Below are 21,406 nucleotides of genomic sequence, written 5' to 3' on the forward strand. Positions count from 1 at the left end.
CTAAAGCAGAAGTGTCTCACCTGTACAGCTGTACAAGGACAAGATAACTTCAACTGGGTTGCTGAGCAAACTGCGTTAGGATGACTTAGTAGATAATTCTTGGGCTTCATTGCTACTCATCAGCACTTTTAACCCTTCCAACTACCTTGGCTATTTGGAGTGTATTTATTTTTATACGTACACCAAATAAAACCCCTCCTGGATAAATGGGATGCTCATTCTCCTTCTCAAATAACCTCCAGGAAGATCCATCAATCCCAGAAGTGTCTCAGCTTCAACTACAAAGAACAAATGTTCAATTTCCAAAGGGCTTTAGGATGGTAAGAGCTATTTGATCAACTGAGAATGCCACTTATAGTATCTCCCAGACATCTGGCCCCAATCTGTCACTGCTGAATCCTACAATCTTAAACATTTTGTTGACGTTTGATGCCTGGGATAACTGTAACAAACGCTGCATGATCCTCAAAGTCTGTAAATGTCAACAGAGCTCTTAAACAAGTTCATCAATAAAAATAATAATTATACTGCAATTACTACTTTTGTCTTTATTGTGAGATTGGTAATGTGTGCTTCAGACACTGCTATGCTACACACATCTGAGCACAGACACAAAGCAATGCCACATGATTACAGTAAAAAGCATTATGCAATTACTGGATTTTATAACTACTGCTGATTTTAGAATAGGGCTTCTAGCAGGAAAAAAATGTGTTGTAGAAATTTACAGGACTAAAGTAGTTCACTATCAGATGGAAATACATATGTTACCTTTATTTTACACTGAAACCTCACTGCAGTGTAACTGCTGCAATATCATGCATTTAAAAGGCACATTTATGAAAACACTAAATTATCTCACAGTGATCTGAACACATCACAATTTTCCTAACAAAACAATTTAATCTAATAACTGTAATTGCTTAAAATTGTTTTTCTTTGCTTCCACATTATACTTTGAACGCACCTGAGAATGTTGCCATGCAGAAATAACAGCATATTCCCAAGAGGGTTTATGCTATCAAATGTTTACCATTTTCATAAGCGTATTTAATCACAGTCATGTCTACAATATCTGTCAGTGGTACAGATCAGAAGAAATAAATTATAAACTAAACAGCTCAGACCATAAGGTGAAGCAGTAACTGACATTTTCTTAGGAAATGAGTTATGACTGAAAAAGAGAAGCCTTCACAGTTGTAGTGCTAAATAGGTCCAGTGTGCCATTAGAGAAAGCTCATTAATATACACCTCTGCTCTCTGCTGCAAGATCAGTTAAACAAGCTGCCTTTTATTTATAGACCCTACAGATGGAAAACCCAAAACATTTCATTCCAAAGCATTTAATACTATCAATAGGAAATCTTATGTCTGGTCAAAACATCTACAAGCCTTATGAACATTGTGAAATGGTCTTTCTTCCCAGCTGATTACAAAATTGGGAAAATTTTATTGGAAAGCATGTTATGAGAAAAAGGATCCTGTGAGAATATGTATCCCTTCTGGAGGGGAGGAAATAGTCACACCACTCTTTAAATAGCGTTGATGTTTTATAGCACACTGAGGCTAATGTTGGGGACATGGCAGGAGGCATACAAGGCTCCAAACTGTTATGAATATCAGTAACTTAAGCATATGAGTTGGGTCACCCAGCACAAGAATCAAAATACCTGATTTGGTGCTTTGTTTTTTCTAACAAACTCCTGATTGGATTACTTTTTAATTCTCTATTGTAGTTACCATGTAAAGCCCTGATCCTGCAAATACCTGCTCACGAGTAACATGACTCATGCAAGGAGTTTCATTAAACTCAACAGAACTATTTGTGTACATAAAAAGTAACCCACAGGACTGAGAATCCCAATTCATATAGCCAGTTTTCAGATTTAAATTGTTAGAAGCTGCTTTTTCTCCCCTTTGTGGTAACAAAATAATGGAAGATACCTGTAACTGAAAAAGGATCTTCCAGTGTTTGAAGTCTGAACGATTTACGTTTGCAAAGTGACACTTCTACATGATATTTCATTTAAGTCCTGGGAAAAACTGCATGTACTTGTTTTATTATTTGTATTACAAAAAAGCATTTAGGGCTCTAACCAGTCTGTGGTGTGCAGGAAAAGAAAAGGTAAAAAGGTTCAGAACAGAAAAAAGAAAAAAGCTAGAAAAGTAAGCCCCAGTATAAATGCAATAGATCCTTCACATCATTGGGTTTTAGGGTAATTACACAGCCAACCACTTGACATCAACACATTGTACACCAGCAGTTCAGTTTTCTTTATGCTGTTAGACAGGTTGCATATTTCCTAATTAACATGAAACTGAGAAATACTAATACAGGAGGAAATACAAATTAAAAATACTAATCCTGGAGGAGGTGTTTGATCAGCATACATTACTGAATTAAACAAGACTTTGGGCTGTCATTTTTATTTCAATTTTATGAGTTTTGTAAGCCTGTAAGTCCACATTCCTGAGCCCCCCTCTGGCAGTACCAGGAGTTATGGGTGCACAAGGAAAGCAGAATCAGCCCACGCAAGGCAAAACAACAGACTCATTTAAGTTACGGCTTTCAACAGCAACCAGGTCTGATTCTGCACGCGAGGTGACTTCCACACACAAACAGACTTCTCTGACTGCAAAACTCAACCACCTGCCTGCCAACATCCCCTGAGAAGGGATTCCTCCGCTCTCACTGTACTGTCTAAAAAATGAACAGCCTTGTTGTTTGAGCTCCCCAAGAACCTGGGGAAAGGCAGGTCTGTCCAGCATGAGGTTGGCAGCTAAGAGAGTCCAGGGGGACGCATCCTGCTCAGTAGGTGCCAGTCCCTCTCCCTGACTACAGAAGCAGCCAAGATTTGGCTTCCAGGTTTTGTTTTCTAAAGATAGTTTTACCTGTGTTTCTGAGTGACTGGCATTAAATGTGAGTTCTGCCAAAGATCTTGCAGAAGACCAGCTGCTCAGGACAAGGCACTGAGTCCTAGTCTGTCTCTAAGTAGCACTGATGTGTTTCATCTCTCAAAAGTCTTGCTCACGTAATTGTAAATTATCATCTGTCAAGAAAGGGGTGAATGTTATTCAAAGTACTGAAATATTCATAGATTTATTTCTTCTAGTACCCATAGGTCCTGCAGGCACTTCAGTGAGCATTTCAGTGAGCAAACAGAGCTTTCCATACATTTTCCAGCAAACCCCAAAATATCTGGGAAACTATTAGAGCATCTTATCATTTTTGCAAGACGCTGTTGCTAGTGTTAAAATTCTTTTTAGTAATCCTTTAATCAAGTAGAAGGATAAACATTTCTCAAAACAGGGGTACTTGCATTTATTTGCTGCAACATGTGAGAACGAACCAGGGAAGTTGGGGATATCTTACTATCAGCAGCATGACAGCCACAAATTTTGCCATAAGGTTTTGCTAAATATGTCATTTGGAAACCAAACAATTTTCTGAAACCTCATCGCAGTTGGACTGAATACAGTATTATGGCTTGCAGGCAAAAATAACATTGCATGGAGCAACATTTTAAAAAACAAAATGCAAAATTCATATGGTCATGTAATAGGCAAAGAGGACACCCCTCCCAAAACCTACATGTCAGTCCCTTTATTTCCTCATATGTAATTGGGAAACTATTATTTATTTGAGATTTTTTTAATAGCTTGCAAGCTATTCGAAACTAAAGGACATCACACAATCCAAGATTTGCTGCTCTAATATCTGAAGCCAGATCTGCTTGTTTTGGGGACAAAATTAAGATTGAACAACATCAATTAAAAACCCTCTCCAGCTGTGCCAGCAAAGAACCACAAATAAAATTAAAATGCTTCCCTCCAGTTCTTTTACTTTTTCTTTAACGAAAAATACAGTTTACTACACGTACTTCAAAACTTTGTTCCTCTGGATCGGTAAGACATTGTCTTACCTCACACTCCAAGGAAACATTTCTATTCTGGTTTACATCTAACATATCACCTATTTACACCTATCTTACCTGAAACTTTACTGAAATTCTGTCCTACACTCTTGCTTGTATCTTTCCATCTTGCCCCACATTTTAGTCATCTCTTCAAACAACAGATTGTGCTTTTGGTTAAGAGGCCAGTTACGCTGCAACCAGTTCTGTACAGAACGCATTTCACTGACATGCAACATCGAACACACGCTCACACAAGATAAGAGTTTGAAAGTTTGCAGTGAAGAATTAATTTGCTTAAGATAATGAATGCAGCCCCAGGACAAGGAGAGAATCCATTTATGGGGACTAATCAGTTTAAAAAAAAAAAAAAAAAACAAAACCAAACCCACAACAATTAAAGAGAAGACAACAGCAAAAAGGGAAAAAAGTCATTACAAAAAGAAAAAAAAAAACCCTCCCTAAAACTTATGGCTGATTAGCATAGTGTAGCATCTTAAAAGGCCAAAATACCACATGTGTGGCATGTTACAAAAGAAGATTAAAATAAAGGAAAAAATATCCAGAGAACCATGAAGTCTCAAAACATCTGGAGTTTTATAGTAACAAGGAGGAAAAAAAAAATCAAAAACATAATTGAAAAAAGTCCACTGTGATACATTATTGTACAATGAAGCTTAATGGAATTGAAAGGAGAAGAGATGAAAAGGCAAAATAGGGGGGGAGAATAAATAAAAGAAACAAGAAAAGGCATTTATATTTTAAAGATGTCAGTGAGGGTTTTTATCCCAGTTATTAAAAATTACACACCCTGCTTCTGTAAGCTGTTCCTGTAACGTGTTGAGTGCTCTCTTTCAGCATAGTACATTCATGCATGCTGGGGAATTCATCAACCCTTTTGTACCCGGTGGAGGGGCACCTTTCACTCCTGATTCTTTGAGAGACATCTGCACAGAGAATGGCAGAGAAACTGCCTGTCCTGGTTTACATTCTGATTCCAATGGGAGAGGCAGAACAAACATATAAATTAAAAATGTTTGCTAAAAACAATGCACACATTCAGGAATTAAGCAAACAATCTTAAGCTGTTGTATTGGCATCAGACACTAGAATCAACTGTAATTGAAATACTCTGAACGTATTCACTAACAAACATTTATATGGAAAAGTGAAATGAAAAACTTCCCTCTTTTTTCATATTTTTCTCTTTTTTTAATGAACCAGTAAAGGAAGAATAAGATCTGCACATAGTCCAGCCTGCCTTTGTGCCAACAGTGTGTCTATAAACAGGAAGGGTTTCCAATGCACCGCAGGCATGAACATCCTGGATTAGGTCTGTGCTCTGCAAGTCCCCAGCCACAGGAAGATTGAGACAAGCGTGTGCCAAACCCTGTCTGTAACAAATACAGTGTAATCTGGCAACAGTGAATGTCCATCCTAACTTCTCATTCATCCCCCAGACTATTTTTTTTTAATCCTGGGAAACCCAGCTCATATCTTTGTCAAGACCAATAAATAAATATGTTTTACAGTCATAGCTTGTCACATGTCATCGCAGCTAACAAAGTGGCTCCTGTCCTTGGCAGATCAAAGAGAGGAGGATCCTGTGGGTGAAAACTGATCTACAGTTGGAAATTGCTGGCTACAGCTAACTGAAATAGTCAACCACAATCAAATTCTCTCTTGAAAATTACCAGCAAGGTAACTCTCCACCCACCTAGTAGTTTTTGTTGCAAATACAACCTTTTCTATGTGGTTCAACATAGATCATTAATTTTCCTCACAAAACCTGTTTCACCAAGTGCTTTTTTGCTGGGTTTTCTTCCTGTTTTAGATATGATGGTGGGTTTTTTCCTAAAAGGCACTGTCTTTCTCATACTCCACCTGTATTCATTTCTGCACGTGCTTAATAGAGCTCTTCTATCAAATTGTTCTTTGTAAAGATCAGTTAAGAAGAATAAAGTTTCCCTGGATCCCAGTGGATGAATCTGTACACAAAGGAATTAGGGCACACAAGTTTCTTCAAGGTTCTTGGCAAGGCAGTAGATAAAATGGGTAAATTTTCCATGTTCAGATAGGCTCCTGCTCTTTTCTATGCCATACAGGACCAATTTGAATATCCATAAATGAAGACTTGGGTTCTACTTGTAATCCAAGGAAGACAAGGCATCTGCTAAGATGTATGTGATTATGGCCAACACATCCTTGCACGTGTAAGAGCTGAGCTCTGGCAAAGAGCCCTACAACAGCTGCTGGTCAACCACCAGGAAAGAGAGATTGTGCAATGTGGTGGGAGCTTGTTATCACCTCAGGGTTGGTTACTTTATTCTGCTTTCCCTCGTGCCCTGGTTGTGGAGCAGAGCCCCAAGAGACATGGCTCCCTCCTTCGCCTGCTAGCCTGTTCCAGACACACTACACGAGAATCCCACAGGGTGTCTTTATACTGGGAGAGCTGGACAATAACAACATGAAGAAGAAGAATCTCTTTCTCACAGAACAGGCTCTTTTCCCTGCAAATGAGGAACTTTTCCTCATGTTACCCAAAGTCATTAATTTTAGTCTTGCAGTGTTTTCATTCCATCTTGCTTAGCCATGTTCATTGCATGAAGGAAAATCTGAGATGTATTCCTAGGAAAATGGCTTCATGACCTCACCTGTTTTAAAGGAAGTAGGTTTTCTGGCTTTGCCAAAATCACATCAGTGTCTAGGCTTGGTTAGCCACTGTGTAGTTGCAAGAGCCATGTTTTAGCGTTTGGAAACACAATCCTGTTCTTGCACTTCGTAAATGACTACCACGCTTCAGCTGTGCCACAGCAATGGTCCATACCTAAGCTCCTTCTCTCTGGTAAATCCAATGTAATGTGATGCCTTCTGTTAGGAGGCTGAACTCACTCCTATTGCCTCACACTTCCATGTGCTAAGGGCACATGTTTCAACAGTTACAGTGGCTGATGAACACCAACCTGTGAAACAATTATATTGGATTCTGTGCCTAAGCCTCCAAAGGATTTGTTAAAACAACATTTTTATTAACAAATACACCCAAGTCCATTGTTACTTTTCACTCACAGTGACTTACTACATCCTAGCACACTGAACTAGTGTGGGTAGTTAACAATCTTAACCAAACCCTGCTCCAGTTTTAAGTGGTGGAGTTGCCTTCTGAAGTCCATTGTGAAGATGAGCTCTCTGCTGAAGAGCAGACGGCGTGGCAGCAGTGCCAGGTCCCTTCATTCTCTTTAGCACTGTGGGATCCTTTGGATAAAAGGCAGTATAGCAATGTTCTTTTCTGAATAGCACTTAATGTTTTCCCACAGTCTTATTGTTTACAGGGAGTTTAGCAAGTCACTTCACTAATTTAAAATAGATTGTATCCCACATGGGTGGATAACAATAACACATATTGGTGAATCATATGGCTTTCAAATGATATGTATGAAAAAGAAGTGCGACACATATTGTCTGAAATTTTATTGTGTGAAACCACAGCACTTAGCTCCCTACCAGCTGTGTCAACAATTCAGTGTAATAAACTCATACAATTGTAGAATAACAGCAAGGTTAGTTCTGAAAAATGAAATGCCAACATTAAAAAAAAAGCAACAAGAAAAAGTAAATTAATACAGATGAACACCATTTCAGGTGGGAATAACCAGCCTTGCAAATGATGCAACCTAACAAAACTTGAATTCCGTGGTTATAGCTTGCCATCTAAAAGCCTAAGAGGAAAAGGGATTATATGGATGAAATTATTTTTAAAAGGGAATAAGAGCAGGTTTTGATATCTGAGGAAACTGGTGTGTTACACCTAGACTGTACAATCACTGCAGAAGCATCCTGTCTTACTACAAAAACTACATATGCAGGGTCAGCTTTAAAATGAGAGACTAATAAGAATCTTTCCTGGACTTTGCTTCCTACGTTCAGATCAGCCTCATATCCATGCCAACTCGTTCATGCAAGCTGCTTTACATACATGACATAGCTCCCGAGAAGGATGCTGCCAAAGGACATTCCTGACATACTGGACCAATAGCAGCCCATGCACAGGAATGGCTGAATGAGCCAGGCTCAAATAACAAAGGTTTCACATTGAGCTGTCTCACATAATTTTTAATATGCTGCTAAATAAATAAATAAATAGTTGAATAAAGGACATTTTCTAAGATAATATTTTGAGGGAAAACTGGAAATGGAACTCAACGGAAATAGGTTTTAAATTGAAATGTTGAACTGTAGCCCAGAAATGACAAGAAAATTAAATATCTTTTTTTTTCCTGAACCCCAATAAAAAAAAAAAGTCTTAAACACTCTCAGTAGACCACAGTTTTGAAAGAAATGAAATTATGTTATTGTCATGCATGATTATCCAACATTTAGAAGGTATCTGCAAGATTTTCCTGAAAGTTGTACCTCCATCCCATAACCTAGCAGGAAACCACAATCACTTCTGTACCTTACGTGAAGGGCTTTGAAATGAAAGTGCCTCAAAATCAAATATAAGCAGCTTTCAACATGTGTATTTAATCTTCCTAGGTTAAGAAACACCCTGTGGCCACCACACTAAAGAACTGAAAACGTAAATTGAAGAAATTATATCCATATGATTAAGTAAGATTCTTAAAGAGAAACATGTTGTTAAGTACTTCATTGAGAATAAAATGAAATGCAGTAAAATAGAAGCTATTTGGAATAAATAACTGATGCACATGCTTTCTATGCAAAATGGCAGTGTTCAGCTCTGGACATCTGGAGCAAATTAGCATTATGTTGAGAATAATATAAAATTAAAACATTTAGTTTCAGCTTCTAAAATTAAATATAAAATCAGCGACCAATGTTGTGTTGGACAGCTCGCCTTGTGACTCTGATATCAAGAGTTTATTTTGCTTTTAAAGTTGTTTATGCCTCCTATCACTGTTCTTGGAGCCCTGACACTCCCAGATACTATCTATGCAAACAGCATCAGGCAGAACAGTCGTATCTTGAAATGTGCTGTGAGTCCTGCATTGGAGGTTCAGAATGAGGAGCCCAAGGCCAAGCATGGACCAAATCAGCTTGGGTTAAACAAGAGGAAATGACCCAAAACTATAGACAGAACTGGGACCACGCCCAAGCCAAACCTCCCAGGGCCTGAATGTTTCATTTTTACATTTGCATGATGACTCCGCGCTTTCTGGCTCTGGAGAGCATCCAGGGTTGATGAGTTGAAGGTGCTGGACGACTTCAAGTCCTCATGGGGCCCCTCTTAAAATATGCTAAGCTCCTCCTGGCTGCTGCTGCTGAAGCTGCTCAATTCACATGAGGTCTGATATGGCTAGCTAGGAAGCTCTCCCAGCTCTTACTGAGGTGAGGGAGAGAAGACGACTGCTTCTGGTGGGACCTGCCCTATTTGTTTCAGGGGCAGAAGCTGTGCAGGAGGCTATTGCAAACCTACTTCCAAACCCAAACAAAGCTTCTGTCCCACTCCTATCTCTTTCAAAACTCCAGGTGCTTAAGTCAGTCAAGCATTTGTACAGCTCTTTCTCTCACTTCTTAGAGAGATTAACAAGGATAAATTAGGTGTATAGGGCTCTAACTCCCTATAATTGCTCTCCTCCACAACTGGGTCCTCTGTATCACTTAGGGTAAAGGCAGTTCCCTTCAGCCTTGTGCTTGTTACAGCTGGATAACTGTCCATGTTCGTTCTGAAGCAGAGAAAACGAGTACTTCTGCTTCCTCGGGGTGCCAGGCCCAGCACTTGACAAGACCACAAACTTCAGAGGAGAACTAACTTTTCTCCTGGACATCTTTTTAGATGTCCTATTTCAGTGCTCTGCTCCACACAGCTTTCCAGAAGTTACTGGCTTATAAAACTGTCCATCTCCAACTAGAAAAAACAGCTACTAGCAATAACATTTTTGAAAAACTCTGTAGCCAGAAGCCATTAGCATCGCTAGGACACTTTTGAACAACTCATGCCTGTTCAAGGAGCCATGCTTGCAACTGGTGCCATGCCAAGCACCCCTACTGCTCCTGTCTGCCTGTCAGATCTACCTAAGGGCTCACTTCTGATCTGCCAGAAGCCCAACAGTGTGAACAGACACAGCTGGGTGTCTCAAAGTACTGAACTGGAAAGACAGTGCAGTGCAATGGCTGTGACACAATGCTCGGCTGTGGGAGATTTGTAGTGTTTTACTAAGTTCTGCGATTGGGTGACCCTAAAACAATCACTTCATCTCCTGTGCACAGTTTACTCCTTCGTGCTTTCTGACTGCACTGAAATGCCTGCTGAGCAGGGACCATGCAACAGCAAGAGCCTCATGAGATGCTTCTGGAGCATCCTGAACTGAGCAGTCACTGCTGTAAAGCCACTGAGCCAGGAGCAGTGCTCTGGAGAATCAGGCCTTCCAGCACAAGATCAATAACCATAACACTGGAGAGAATGCCAGACACGTAATCATCTTCAGGTAGTTTGCTAATGCACCTTTATGCTTTGAAATATTCTCATAGATGTTAAAAAAAATAGAAAATGTCAAACAAGCAACCAGCATTTACTTTATATAGCACAAAAATAAGCTCCTTATAGTATGGTTTATCTCCTTTCTGACATACTTGGGAACATGCCAACCTTGCACCTGTTCCTGGACTTCCTTTAAGGTAGCCCCATCTTTCAACATGAAACCTAAATTGGATGTGCACAGACTTGCTTCTGCACTTTGCAATGTAAACACCTGCACAGATGTTTTAAATAGTCTCACACCTCTATATGTAAAATTTCAGACACCTGTGAATTAGCTTTAAATAGCCCCACTGGGTTTTTGTGGATGGAGAACAACTTCCAGGTGCAGATGAATAAGGTTATTTCAAGGGCATAGGCAATGTACAGTCTCCAGTCTGAGTACATACAATACTGCATTTCCAAATTTAAAGCAAGACTTTAAACACTTGTCCTCTCTCTGACTCATTAATAATCTACCAAATGTGGATATAAATTAATTTTTGTCTCTCTGGATTGTGTTGAGCCTTAATTCATTGGGTTTTAATTCTCTAAAGCACCTTGAGATCTTTGCACTGAGTGTGCACTGCACAGGCAAGAACAGTTTCAGGCTTGCTCTTCATACAGCTGCAGAGGAAAGGCTAATTTTCATTGGTCTTAGGCTACAGTACTTTGATTATTCTGAAGAGAACTTTCTTTCCATGTTTCTATTTTGAGACCGAAAAATATTCTTTTGTTTTTATTCCAATTCTACCAGCACCTTCACATCAGAATCCCACAGATGATTTCTTTCTCCAAAATTTTGGTCCATGGGCCATCATTTACTCACTCAGAATTCTGATAAACACTTCCATTATGCTTTTGAAATGATACTCTATATGAATAAAGCCTGGGAACTCGGAATTAATCTACAGTATGTCTTTTTAAATCTCTACCTTTCCTCCTCTATTTCTTCTCCAGTCATCTCAGGATTGAGAAAAAAAAAAAAGACAGTCAGTTTATTTTTCTGTTTAAGAGATGACTTCTGGAGTAAACTTGCTTTGATTTCATGATGATCTATGTGACCACAATGCATTCTTTGAAAAGGAGAATAAACTTCGGCGTTTAATGAATGATTAGAACTTTTCCAAAAGCTACCATTTTTTTAAAATGCCATGTCCTTTTCTCCTTCCCCAGAAGAATGTCCAAAACAACCTCAACTTTCCATATGCAAACAAACATACCTTAATAACAGCGAGGAAAGTTTTCCGGGGAGAAATAGTACCTTTCATTAAGCCAACTAAAGTTGAAAGAAATAGCCAAGCTCTTGGCACAAAGGTTGTTCTTTGGATGTAGAACACTCTCCAGACTGACCACAGAAAATTGCAGCCAGAGACTAAAGAAGAGATACATGCATCAAATTTTCATGCTGCTCTACAAAAAGAAGTCTAACAGGCAAGGGGGTATTTGTGGTGTATCTACACTAGCCTGAACAAGGAGTGGCATGAGCTCACTTCTGCCTTTCACAACAGATCATTACTTCAGACTCAGGCCACCACATCTGGACTAGCAAGCTTCCAGCTGTGGAGCTGACCAGAGCAAGGCCAGTGCCAAGCTTCCTGAACGGGCACTACCTAAGGCACAGGCATGCCACAGAGACAAGGAAATGACTGTTGACACAGCCGTCCTCTGGGGTGGAGTGGGTACGCTTTGCCTTGAACAAAGGAGGCCACATAAAGAAAGTCTCTGCCTAGCACTGCTCCACTTTCTTTTTTACTTTTTACCCTTGGGAGCAGGGAGGAGATTCTGTGGATTCCTCATACTCCAACTCCTCTCCCACTGGTTGCAATCCTGGAAATGCCAGGGCCCATGGGAATGAAGAGATGCAGCACTTCTTTCCGTCCAAACAATCCTGGATCAATGTTTTGTGTGGAGAAAAAAAACCTCACGTTCCTCCTCGTGAGCTTTCTGTGTTCTTTTCTCACTGCCAAATGCGAGCATATGAAATAAGAGCTCTTTAAACTTCATCTTGGAGGCTGGTGCTTTTTTAGTTAGCCCCTAATTACAGAGAAGCTGTACAAAGAAGAGCAAATAGGCGAATATGCAGTTGGAAAACATATGCAAGAAAAATAAAAGGGGCATGAGGGGTAGGCCTACGAGTTTTTCCTGTTCTCATGATTTTTATATACACATGAGCTCACCAATTACATGATATGACATCAACAGGACCGTTCTCTCTGCACTGAATGTCTTCAAAACAATTCTGGCCTGAGAAATTTATCTCCGAAACCACTCACTAGTATCAGCCTTTCGAATATCCCGAAACAGGGACTTCAAATACAGTCATGCTTCTTCCAAATAATGACTAGCATAACAGGTTACAGAGCCCTTGTATGTGTGACCACACACACAACTACTAATGCATTAAACAACTCTCTTGAACTGCTGGGCAAACTATATTGCTCCCTTCAGTAGAAAATCTTTATAGAAGACTGCCTTAAAAGCCAAGCCTTGAGCTACTGGATGGCAGCCTGTTATGGTAACACAGAGGACCTGGGTTCAAGGCAGCACAAATACTATCCCTTGCTGAGACAGGGGGCCTATGGGTGTTCAAAAATACTTTTTTAACTATGTGACTTAGGCTTATCTATCATAACAGCATAGCCAGAGTGAAGGACTCCTAAAGAGAAGTTCAGAATGGCTCTTTACCATTGGAATGCCTTTTCCTAATCCTCATGGAGCAGGTACCTGTACAAAACCAAATAATCCACCTCATCAATCTCTGGACATTTTCCAACAAAGTCAGGCAAGTAAAAGAGCTACCCAGAACTCGCTAAAGGACAGCCTAAGGATTTCTCTACATTTGAGGTGCAGGGTTTACTTCTGTGAGGCTTCTTTAGCCAAATGCAGCAGGGTAGATGAAAATACTGACTTTGAAAAAGCTGGACTACTATTTTTAAAAAAGGAGAGAAAAGGTGACTTCTTGCTCAGAAAGAACAAAAGGGCATGCAATGAAATTAAAAGATAGCAAACTTAAAACTGAGGAAATACTTATTCACAGAACATGGGAGATTTCACAGTTCATTGCTGTGGGGAACTGGTATGGAGAGAAAGTAAAATTCAGAAAACTTTTGGACCAATGCATGCATAGCAACACTACCCAGAACTGTAAAAGTTCAGGCAAACAGTACAGAAAGGATATTAAGCCTTCTGCTTCTGGATTTACCACCACTCTCTGATCTTTAGATGAGTACCATGCGGTAGGGAGGTGCCACATCTGTCTATTCCAGTTTTCATACCTATTGTGAAGCATTTGCTGCTGGCTACTGTCATCTGTTGTAACACCAGGTACTTGTTATTCTATGGGGTTTCTTACCCACTGTTGGTGGGAGACAGCTTTAACGTTTAAAGATCACTGACTCCTCAAATGGTAACCAGCCATTCTGGGAGGATGCCTCTTACCCACATTTAGACAAGAAACAGCTCATTGTCTCAATCACTGACACCCTCCTCATAAACACTGAGGCAAAGAGGCCTTCCAGAAGGTGGCTGAGCCCTCTCATTCTCAGAGCTGTCCCAGACAGCTGGGATATGCTGCCACCACATTCCTCCTTATTGACTATTAAAAGATCCTAGAAGATAGTAAAAAGAGGAGCGCTCCTGAGGAGGTAAGTCTTAAAAGGTAATGTTGGGCCTAACAGACAACCAAGCCAACAGGATGCTACTGTGAATCCTGCGGCACCTCCCATTGAACAGTTCGTGACAGGACCAAATTTTTACTCAATTCAGTGGAGAAAATAAGGTTTGGAAGGACAAAGAAGAAAATGATGACCGCTGGGAGGGCAAGACCAAAGCCTGACTGGGTTGGAGGGCAGGGAAAGACAAGGTGTGGGGAGATAAATTCTAATGATTTCAAATAGAGAGATGGATCAGTCAGGTCTCAACAGAGTCAGCAGCAATCACTACTTTGCTTTCACTGTGGGGTCACCAAGAAAAACACAGCAGCACAGAAAAGCAAGACAGGGGAAGCAGAACAAATGCTGCAACCTGTGTGGCAGATTGTGCCCAGTGAACAGAAAAGATTTTAAAATTAGAGCCCAGAGTGGGGACAAAAGAAATTACAAAAAGGGTACAGGATAATCCTTCTGCCTCTGAATCCTGTTTACAATGAATAACGTGTTACTGATTTTGACATGTGAACCTAGTTCTGCTTAGGATCAACCAAGTCCATGTACCTAAATACACCATGTCAGGCAGCACAAAACATATCCCAATTTTTTATTATTTTGTTTGGTTCTCCATTGACTTTTTTTACCATGACTAACACACGATTTTCCCTTAAAACTTACCATGACAAAATCACAGCTCTTAAACATAAGAGTACAGTCCGCAGGCTCTCTGAGTTAAAGCAGCCCTGGCACAACAACAGCATGGAGGACATACTCAGCCACAAAGGATTACGCCAGCAGATTACCACAGACACATTTGTGCACTCACCCTGAAAAGCCACATGCACCAAACTTTGGCAAACAACGTCAATGACAATAGGAAATGACCCTTCATCGGGGCACAGAAAAGGTTTGGCCAACTGAGGAGAACCTCTAAGAGCACTGGGTAAAATCATCTTCTCCCCTAGGCTGGCCTTCTCTGCAAATCAGCTGAATCGTCACACTGCTAGGCAAATTAATCAGATCAGTGGGTTCGAGCCTTAATTAAGCTTGCAACTGTTTCTTAGACTCCTTTCCCCCTGCATTAATATCAGTTTTCTCAGCATATAAAACATTCTTGGCACAAGGCAGAAAAAAGGGAAAAGTATATTCATGTAGTCATGGCTGAAAGTGTACCTTCCCACAGCAGCATCTGTGAGGAGTATTTTGTATTACCTCTAGTTGCCTTTGAGATACTGTGCCAACCTGATGGGCCAGTTACAACAGTCAGAGCTGTGACCTCTTAAACTGAACCACAAAAATGCCATGCATTTGGGCATTGCAGGCTACCCATCTAACCTAGCATTACCCTGCCCTCTACTCTCTTCTCAGGATCACAGTATGAATTTGAACCATCCTCACGTTTGGATTCCATCTTTCTCTCCTAAAACACGTTCAATGGTGTGGTCCCACAGTATGTAAAAAGCTGACTGGAGTGCAAAGAACAAGTCTTTGGTAGAGAGCTTCACTTCTCCAGAGAATCAAAATCAACACTCCAAGGGCAAATGAGAACAGAAAGACATCAGCAACAGGTCCTCTCCAAAAAAACACAGGCTGGAAACAGCATCATCTAACTCCAAATATCTGTTCCTTGTGAACAACCAACACATTCCTCTTTCTACCACCTCAACTGTTGGTTTCAGAACGGGCTGACAATCAGTTGCAAGGTGAGCCAGCTCACCCCATGAACCTCACAGGCAGACAGTGCTCAATGGCAGCATCAGGCAGCTGTAGCTGCTGGTCTAATTTGACCAAGAGAACTTTCTTCACAGTGATGAAGAAACAGCACAGAGTGAACATGTTGCCAAGTTTAATAGTAGGAGGAAATTATTTTGCTATTACCAAATGCATGCAGTTATTGTATCCATTTGCAGGTTGTTCTGAAAAGTCACTTCTTTTTAGAAAAAACACATTTTGTGAATCCTTTCTTGTTCAAATAGTCAGGTTACTCAGCTCTCCCATCTCAGACAGACAAGGATGAATTGGGTGCCAACTCACAGGACTGCTCTCTTCTCTTCTGTGTGTAAACCCACTGACAATTACCCCAGCGCAGGAAGTGTGCTGTAAAAAATGCGAAGTCCACTGGTCCACACACACAATGTCAACAAAGCCAGGCTCTCAGCACTTTGCCTGGGATGTTCTGCCTTTCTTCCCTTAAGTTGTGGGGTTGGACTCTTAGTAAAAAGTTGACACAGCTGTCCCAGATGCAAACCCACCGGCACTTCATCTGATATCTTAAAGTGACAACTAACAAACAAATCCAAAAAGTTTTTGTGCCAAACACAACAGACTAGCTCCAAATTCACGGGAGGATAGATCTGGAGTGAGGGACCACAGAAAGTCAAAACTTTATTTTTTGTTGCTTTTAATGCCAGGTGAGAAGTTGTAAAAAAAATTGGTAAATTCTAAACCCTAGGCACAACATAATGCTGGCCAAATTTCATGCCCTTCCAATGCTGGGTAGGTGATCTAGGATGTAAATGGCAATATAATAATGGTGATGATAAACAAGATAAAAACATCCACTTCTGCACAGTAAAGAAGTAATTATGGCCCACTTTTTGCTCTTGGCCACTGTTCAATAACTGGCAATTTAGTCATGAAGGAGCTTATTGCTATGCATCTGCAATCTGTCAGAAACAGTTCTCAATTGAAACATACAGTTATTGCTATTCTTTGATCTACTGTTGTGTATGGGACTTTATACTCTGTTTGTGCGCACAGCACTCCTAACTGGAAAAGTGTGTGCTCTTGTAACACAAGAGCCATACGCTCTCTGTGATGTAGTACACTGGTTCATTTATAACATTAACTGGTCTTTTATTTTACTTTAATCCTTCATATTGACACTACCAGCATGCAACATACATGATACACATTTCATCTGGTATCAACCCTCCCCCACAAAAAACCCTAAACCCTAAGTAATCTGAAGGTCTTTCCACTAAGGTTTTCAGGTGATAGAACCTGAACAAAATCCCTTTAGATTTTAGTCCAAAATGTGGATAATGATTTTAAAATTATTAAAAATAATTAGTTAAAAAATCTCCTTATTAAGGTTTTTATGTGTCCCCTTTTTCTCTACCACAACAGGTTATTTGAGAAAGAACCTGAACTGGTTGAAGAGAGTACAAGCGATTCTTCTATCAAATCCTCTTCCGCATTAACCTAAAACCACACCACACTTCTGTTTCAGTAGCTTCAAGCATGCTTAAGAAAATTTAAGATTTTCTTTTTTAAAAAAAATTATTTTCTTATTCATGTTTTCCAAATTATCTTTGTGGGCTTAAAAGCTCAAAACTTTGGTTTGTTTTGCTTTTAATAAAAATGTAGATTCTGGCAATCATGTCTATGCCAAAGGATTGGGGAGCTGGCATAGGAATTTGGCCCATTGTATGGATACCTCTTAAGTGCCTGTCTCTGGTTTACTTATCTCACTTCCCTCTGACCTAGTAATTCCTATTTCAACAGAAGTATTTAATGGATTGATGTGTAAAAGAGAGAAAGAGAGATGTACATATTTTTGAATTCAGCCCAGTATGGAGCAATCATTTTCAATTAGCATGTCCTTAGATGAATACAATAAGCCAGTGTTTTTCATTTCCAATTTGTTTTGTTCTGTGCAGAAGGAATTAAAGAGATAAAGGACATACAAAGACTGGTCCCAGATGCAGCTGTAAAGCAAGATTTATCAATTAGTATGTTAAATGTATCAGGCTGGCCACCATTCCTAGGGCTTCAGATTCCTGTCTTTTAGTTGTATCAAGTTTTCTGCTTTTAATTAAATATTGAACATCAGACTGGTTATTTGAGATAGCATCAAAATACATAGCTGCACCCCAACACTGTTCTATGATCGCTAGGTTTAGTGGCATACAATAATTTATTTTAACCATCACAATGAAAGGAACAAGAAAATGTACTAAATAAAGGCTTCTTCCCATTTCACTTCTAGAGGGAGAAACTTTAGAGCATAAGGTACACAATATTGCATTTTATCAAATAATGCTGTTCTTACTTCAGTACCCAGCAAAGCCATGCTACCTTTCCCCTCTCTCTGCAATGTCCCATAACACTGGAAGTCATGCTCAGCACTTGTGCTGAATGTGTAGTTTTTTGTTCGAGCAAATGGAACTTGAATGAGCTGCAATGAACAAAAGTTGCCTGTATTTGTCACCTATACAAAGTATGCCCAAATTCACTGTTGGTGGGTTCATCACGTGTCATTTTATTTGAACTCGGGGCCCAGTATCATAAAGCAGGCATTTTGGTACTAGGACTGACTTAAGGAGTTATTGCCACTGTTTTCTACCCTTTTTTGCTCATTCCTACATTGTTTTGCATGCTCTCAGTTCAGCCGAGACAAGTGTTTGCATAGCCAAACTATGAACCAGACCAACGATTTTGAGAGCATCAAAAACTGAGAATATTCATTTTAATCAGGGTCTGTTCAGTTCAAACTGTGGATCCCATAAACACAAATAATGGAAAGAAGGGAAAGCACCATTCAAACCCTGGTGCATGAAGAGCCAGGGGAGAACTTCTTAAACCATGCTTGCTTCTGAAAGCCCATGCACTGTGAAGCTACATTTGAAGTAGAGATGGACTGGCCCAGGAAAGGTTGCAGAGCACTAATCGAAAGCATAGAGAATCACTTCCCAATCTCCTAAGTAAATACCATTTATACAGTAAAACTGCAGCCTGCTGTAATGTTCTTATACCTCCTTAGCTCTGTATGAGCTCTCTCTTCCTAACCTAAACTGCCAGAAGTCTCCATGCCCTGCAAACAGTGTACCACAGACAAGCAGCTTGACCTGTGCCTTGGTGAACCAATCTCAGACTTGTTGAAATAAGAGACTCTACACAAATAGAAGTGATTATTACTATTACAGCTTCCATTCATTTTCAAGAGCTTAGATTTTCATAGGTACACAGACATTAGGCATCACATCCTCTAGTACATGCAGATGAGAAATGTCTGCTAAATTTTAAAATAAGTCCTGATAATGTTCATCATTCCATATAGTTAACAGAGGGAGAGAGAGCATCCGACTATCCTGACATAAATCTTCGCAGATAAGCAACATTCTTTGTGTCCTTAGTATTTGCTGACAAAATCTTTAAGTGCTTTCTTCTCAGAGCAAAGCCAAATTTCCAAAAGCCAGGAGGGACTGAAAACAAGAAAAAAATGCTCAGCAAAGCCATCCTATGTCTGCCCTCTCCACGCAACAGCCCGTAACACTGGAAGTTGCACTCAGCACCTGTGCAGAACGTGTGCTTTTCTGTTAGAGCAAATGTAAGTAAATTAGATGAGCTGCAATGAACAAAAGTCCCATGTACTTGTCACGTATACAAAGGCCAAGGTTTTCCCATGAAAATGAACCCTATCACCTTACCATAATTTCTCAGACAGTTAGCCTATACCAACATGACTGTTTTAAGCAACTGGTTTATATATGCAGAGCAACATCCACACATTGCCCCCCGATGACCATCTGGGATAAGAAGAGGCCAGGATACCACTGCTCACACAGCTCCGTACTGAAATAAGGCAAGCCCTGCCCACACCTGCAGCTGCCACCTTCTTTTCACTGCCATGCTGGGTGGGGAGAAGATGAGGAGCTGGCAAAGGTAACTTCAAACATCCTCCCTTGACTGTGGGAACGGACCTTCTCAGCTTGTCAGCTATTCTTAGGGTGGTGAAAGCAGTGAGAAGGCAGGCAGACAATGCCCAGTGGCTTTTGCCAGCTCCTGCGGGACAGCTGAGGCTGCACTGGACTCTGTGTGGACCATGTATTTTCTCATTCGGGCTTACATTATCTCTTTCTCCCATGGTTTTCAGATCCTTGTGCTTACCTGAACTGGATATTCCATAAGAGAACAGACAAGTTGTCAGTAGGTAACTTTAGCTCCAGGTTGAGTGAGCTTCAGGCTGGCGAGTCTCTAATTTTCTTCTGTTTGTTAAAAAAGTATTGGGGGGGGAAGGGGTGTGTGTATTAAACAGTTGGGACTAACATGTAGATCTGTGGTTAAATCTCTCCTGTGGCTAGATAGAGATCAGTGCTACTAAGTAACTTTTACACATCCCTGTCCTCTCCTGAGTTATCTTAAAAGAGTGAACTAGCGATAACTGGCGCCAGAATTCCTCAGGTTTTCAATCTCAGAGGTTTAAGTCTAGCCACTGGGCAATCTCAACTGTGTTAGCAGAATTGTATGCCATCTAAATTCTTTGATTTTAAAACAATAATTTCCCATCACTCTTATTCACTGTCCCTCTACACTCCCTCAACGCCTTGGCAATGACAGCCCCAGCCACACAATGCCCATTCTGTCTTACTTCTCTGCTTTTCTCTGCCTCTCCAGTGCTGCTTGACCCCTCCTGGAGCAGCTTCCTCCCAAAGAGACCAGAGGAGCTGGGCGACAACACAGAAGCAGCACAGAGTGCAGTGCTGTCATTGATAACATTTCTGATTTTTCATGAGAACAGCCACAGAAGCAGGAACAGACAGTAAGACATGCAAAACCAAGTGAACTGGGCTGATTTGCCACTATGCCATGTCTCCCAAAAAGCCCTTGCACAGCAGCAGTGACCCAGCAGCCGTGTAAGCTCTCCAGGCCTCTTGTACCCTCATAAGGAACATGCCCTTCCCAGAAGTTGACCCCTCCAGGAAAATGGTTTCTTGGCCAGTGCCTGCTGCCAGCCCTAGGTGTGAAGGCAACGAGGCTGTGAGATGTGAGAACTGCTGGGGCAGAAAGGATCCATACAGCAGCAGCCCATCGTGGCTTCCTGGTGCCAGCAGTTTCAGACCCCCTTCCCTGGAGGGGCAGGTCACACAGGAGGTGAGTGAAGGAGGAGCAGGGCCCTATCAGGACCTGCACCACTCCTCTCTCTCTCTCTCCATGCTGCTCTTCCCTCCCAATGTGTTGGGTCATAACCAACTTTCATCTTCTTTCCAGCACATCAGTGCTAAGGGTTCAGTCCATACAATCTCCCTGCAGTAGCTGCCCCTGAGTGGAAGAAATAGCTATGTGCTGATCATTCCCAAATACATCTGTAGAGACTACAGCATCTGTAATTTATTACCTTTCAAGAAGAGCCTCTCTAATGTTAGCTACGCAAATTAGCATGGTGAATCCCTGCACACACATACACAGAGCAAGTCTGATCACAAATAGCAGAGGACAGTTGCAATGGGATGCCAGAAGACTGCCAGCATTCTGCCAAAAGAAACAGATATGGCAGTAATTTGCCCACTTGATTTGCTGAAGTACTATGACCACACACATTCTGAAAATTCCGTTGCTTGGTCTTTTTGGTATGTACCTAT

The 21,406-nt window shown here is 40.7% G+C and overlaps 1 protein-coding gene across 1 annotated transcript in view; it reads right to left on the minus strand.

Moving 5' to 3' along the window:
• Positions 1 to 21,406, minus strand: part of GLIS1 (GLIS family zinc finger 1) — a 209,642-nt gene that overhangs the window by 47,731 nt on the left and 140,505 nt on the right. The window lies entirely within an intron of this gene.

The sequence above is a fragment of the Egretta garzetta genome, unplaced genomic scaffold, assembly GCF_000687185.1.
Source record: "Egretta garzetta isolate BGI_Z169 unplaced genomic scaffold, ASM68718v1 scaffold768, whole genome shotgun sequence".
NCBI lineage: Eukaryota > Metazoa > Chordata > Aves > Pelecaniformes > Ardeidae > Egretta > Egretta garzetta.